The sequence below is a fragment of the Nycticebus coucang genome, chromosome 7, assembly GCF_027406575.1.
Source record: "Nycticebus coucang isolate mNycCou1 chromosome 7, mNycCou1.pri, whole genome shotgun sequence".
NCBI classification, from domain to species: Eukaryota; Metazoa; Chordata; class Mammalia; order Primates; family Lorisidae; genus Nycticebus; species Nycticebus coucang.
The window spans coordinates 60,439,839-60,444,776 of NC_069786.1; the positions used below are offsets into that span (position 1 = coordinate 60,439,839).

General features: G+C 38.4%; 1 pseudogene across 1 annotated transcript; it reads left to right on the forward strand.

Moving 5' to 3' along the window:
- Positions 1 to 3,628: 3,628 nt before the first annotated feature.
- On the forward strand, positions 3,629 to 4,476 carry LOC128590386 (uncharacterized protein CXorf38-like; annotated as a pseudogene). The gene has a single exon (XR_008381267.1). The product of XR_008381267.1 is annotated as an uncharacterized protein CXorf38-like (transcript).
- The last annotated feature ends 462 nt before the right edge of the window (positions 4,477 to 4,938 follow it).

A 4,938-nucleotide genomic window follows, 5' to 3' on the forward strand; every position in this document is an offset into this window, starting at 1 on the left:
CACCACCTTCCAAAACATAGCCAGAATGAAGTAGAAATGTTGAACAAGTTCTGAAATAGCATCAACTATACAAACTCTCCCTAAAAAGAAAAGCCCAGTAACAGATGGTTTCACATCAGAATTCTACCAAATCTTTAAAGTGGAATTAGTGCCTATATTATTCAACCTTTTCTAAACTATAGAAAAAGAAGGAATACTACCCAACATGTTCTATGAAGCAAACATCACCCTGATCCACAAACCAGGAAAAGACCCGACAAGAAAAGAAAATTATAGACCAATATCACTAATGAATATTGATGCAAAAATAGTCAACAAGATTCTAGCAAATAGAATCCAGCAACACATCAAACAAATTATACACCATGACCAAGTAAGTTTTATCCCAGGGTCTCAAGGCTGGTTCAATATACATAAATCTATAAATATAATCTAGCACATAAACAAATTAAAAAACAAAGACCATATGATTCTCTCAATTGATGTAGAAAAACTTTCAATCATATCCAGCATCCTTTCATAAACTGAACATTCAAGAAAATAGGAATAGAAGGGACATTTCTTAAACTGATAGAGGCCATCTATAACAAACCCACAGCCAATATCATATTGAATGGAGTTAAATTGAAATCCTTTTCACTCAGATCAGGAACCAGGTAAGGTTGCCCATTGTCTCTACTGCTCTTTAACATTGTAATGTAATTCTTAGTCATCACAGTTAGGGAAGAAAAGGCAATCAAGGGTATCCATATAGGGTCAGAAGAGATCAAACTTTCACTCTTTGCAGACGATATGATTGTATATCTGGAAAACACCAGGGATTCTACTACAAAACTCTTAGAAGTGACCAAGGAATACAGCAGCATCTAAGGTTACAAAATCAACATCCATAAATCGGTAGCCTTTATAAATACCAACAGTACTCAAGCCAAAAAAACAGTCAAGGACTCTATTCTATTTACAGTAGTGCCAAAAAAGATGAAATATTTGGGAGTTTATCTAATAAAGGAAGTGAAAGATCTCTATAAAGAGAACTATGAAACTCTAAGAAAATAAATAGCTGAAAATGTTAACAAATGGAAAAACATAACATGCTCATGGCTGGGAAGAATCAACATTGTTAAAATGTCCATACCATACAAAGCAATATACAATTTTAATTCCATCGCTACTAAAGCTCCACTGTCATACTTTAAAGATCTTGAAAAAATAATACTTCGTTTTATATGGAATCAGAAAAAACCTCGAATAGCCAAGACATTACTCAGAAATAAAAACAAAGCAGGAGGAATCACGCTATCAGACCTCAGACTATAATATAAACCGATAGTGATCAAAACAGCATGGTACTGGCACAAAAACACAGAGATAGATGTATGGAACAGAATAGAGAATCAAGAGATGAACCCAGTTACTTACCACTATTTCATCTTTGAAAAGCCAATTAAAAACATTCCGTGGGGAAAAGATTCCCTATTTAACAAATGGTGCTGGGTGAACTGGCTGGCAATCTGCAGAAGACTGAAACTGGACCCACACCTTTCACCATTAACCAAGATAGACTCTCACTGGATTAAAGATTTAAACTTAAGACATGAAACTATAAAAATACTAGAAGAAAGTGTAGAGAAAAGTGTTGAAGAAATCGGCCTGGGTGAATATTTTATGAGAAGGACCCCCTTGGCAATTGAAGCAGCATCAAAAATACACTACTGGGACCTGATCAGACTAAAAAGCTTCTGCACAGATAAGAACACAGTAAGCAAAGCAGGCAGACAGCCCTCAGAATGGGAGAAGATATTTGCAGGTTATGTCCCTGACAAAGGTTTAATAACCAGAATCCACAGAGAACTCAAACGTATTAGCAAGAAAGGAACAAGTGATCCCATCTCAGGGTGGGCAAGGGACTTGAAAAGAAACTTCTCTGAAGAAGACAGGAGCACAGCCTACAGACACAGGAAAAATGCTCATCATCCTTAGTCATCAGAGAAATGCAAATCAAAACTACTTTGAGATAACATCTAACTCCAGTAAAATTAGCCCACATCACAAAATCCCAAAACCAGAGATGTTGGCTTGGATATGGAGAAAAGGGCACACTTCTACACTGCTGGTGGTAGTGCAAACTAATATGTTCCTTTTGGAAAGATGTTTGGAAAACACTTAGAGATCTAAAAGTAGACCTGTCATATATCCAGAAGACCAAAAATCACATTATAACAAATATATTTGTACCAGAATTTTTATTGTGGCCCAATTCATAATTGCTAAGTCATGGAAGAAGCCCATCGATCCACGAATGGATTAATAAATTGTGGTATATGTGCACCATGGAATATTATGCAGCCTTAAAGAAAGATGGAGACTTTACCTCTTTCATGTTTATATGGATGGAGCTGGAACATAGTTTTCTTAGCAAATTATCTCAAGAATGGAAGAAAAAGTATCCAATGTAGTCTTACTATGAAACCAATTTATAGTTTTCTTATGAAAGCTATATCCCAATTATAGCCCAAGAAGAACGGGAAAGGGGAGAAGGAGAAAAGACGAGGGGGGAGGATGGGTGAAGGGAAGGCAATTGATGGGATCACACCTACAGTGCATCTTACAAGGGTACATGTGAAATTTACTAGGTGTAAGATATAAGTGTCTTAACACAATAACTAAGAAAATGCCGTGAAGGCTATGTTAACAGGTTTGATGAAAATATTTCAAATTGTATATAAAACCAGCACATTGTACCCCATGATTGCATTAATGTACACAGCTATGATTTAATTAAAAAAAAAAAAAAAGAATTGAGTGTGAGAAATACTCTTCCCTTATTCATGGTAATGCTTTATAAAATCTTTTCCCCTGGAGGCTTGGCACTTGTAGCTTAAGCAGCTAAGGCCCCAGCCATATACACCAGAGCTAGCGTGTTTGAATCCAGCCCGGGCCTGCCAAAAAACAATGACAACTACAACAAAAAAATAGCCAGGGTGTTGTGGTGGGCACCTGTAGTCCCAGCTACTTGGGAGGCCGAGGCAAGAGAATTGCTTAAGCCCAGGTTTATCAGGCCTTGAGTGTTAAGGGGATTACTCTGAGGGCCTATGAGAGACACTGAAGGGCTAAGTAGGAAAGTGAAATGCTCTCTCACATTAGAGCACTCTCACCACAGTATCAAAACTGATTAAAGTGTGGCCAGCAGAAGTAAAGGCACCAATTAGGAAGCCACAGTATCAGTGAAGGCAGTGGAATATCATGGATCATGGCTTGATCCAAATTCATGATGCAGAGAATGAAATTAAGTGAATCAATTCAGAATGCATGTTTTTTGGATGTAAAAACAAGAGGACTTTCTGGTATCTTTGATATGAAGATTATACCAAAGGAAGGTGTTGAGTTGCTTTTCAAATTTCTACCTTAAGCAACAGGGTGAATTGTGATGGTATTTCCTAAAATTAAAAATATATATAAGAGACAGATATGAACAAGGGTAAGTGGTGATGGGAAGTGTCAAGGGTTACATCTGAACCCGTTAATATTAAGATGTCAAAAACAAGCAAAATGGAGTAGGCAGTTGGTGTTGCTAGCATTTGGTTGATGAGGTTGATGAATCTCCCTAGGTGGACGAAGCAATGTCGATGCCTGGGAGGTGGCCAAGGCCTTCATGCCCCGAGGACTGACAGACAAATGAGGACTCAAGGAATGTGAGGTAGTTGCTCTTTTAAGTCTTTTCAACTCCTGCGATCATTTTGTGATTGATCGAAGAAAAGTCACAGAGTTGATTAAGTGTCATAATGATATAATGCACTCTTCAGAAAAGAAAGTATCTTCTACATGGTTTCCAGATTTTCAGATGAAGATCCAAAATTTTCTGAATGAATTCAACAATATCCCAGAAATTGTGGCAGTATACTTCAGAACAGAACAGCTATTGACGTCTGACTGGGCTGTTCACATCCCTGAGGAAGATCAACAAGATGGGTATGAATGTGAAACAGAAACCTACCTGTGTGAGAGCCAAATCAATGAAATAGAAATGCAGTTACTAAAGGAAAAACTTCAAGAGATGTACCTTCAAGCAGAAGAACAAGAGATGTCGCCTGAAGAGATCTCAAATCAACCGAAAGTGGTGACGGAATTTCTGAGAAACAATGAGGATCTTAGAAATGGTCTTACAGTAGATATGCAGAAGCTAGACAGCCTCTGTTGGCAACATCAAAAACTGGATTCAAAGGAACCTGGGAGACAGACACCTGAAAGGAAGGCCTGAGGTTGCCCTTTGAGAAAAATCAGACATGTTTGTAAAAGTCAGCATGGCTTCCATCTCAGATGCAAGAGGAAAAAGTTACCAGATGATTGTACCCAAATAAAAGGAAATTTTTGTTGTTTTGTCCTGCACTTTCCTTTGACTCTTTTGGAGTATTTTTCTTTAATATTTAGAAACTTGGGGCTGTATAATCTAAACCAATCAAAAAATATAGATACTCTTGTGCCCACACTTGCTACCATCCAGGGATCTTTTGCAGTTTAAAAGGTGAGTTTCTTTTCTGTTCCTAAACTACAGCTGTTTGACGTATTAAAGGCTGTGTTTGGCCTGGCCTGTGCCAAAGGGCCAAACACACCCTGCTCTCCCACTGCTACCTGTATGCTTATAGGGATGCCGAAGGGTGGGCTGGGATATCAATGTTGAAGTAGAAGTCCTTCCTTTTTAGAAGCCAAGAAGAAAAATAGCCTGAAAGGGCATGTTCTAACCAATTCCAATTAGCAGAGAGTTCTTATTCCCAGGTTTGAGTACCCCAAGGTTGATCAGTGAGGGGCTGCAGAATGGTGACTAAACTGACTAATGTAAGGGGCAGGTCCAGGCTACCTTCACAAGCAGGGGTTTCAAGGGAAGGCTCCTCAGCTGGCAGCTTGTTTTTAGTACACCTGGGAAAAGTAAGCTCCCATGGC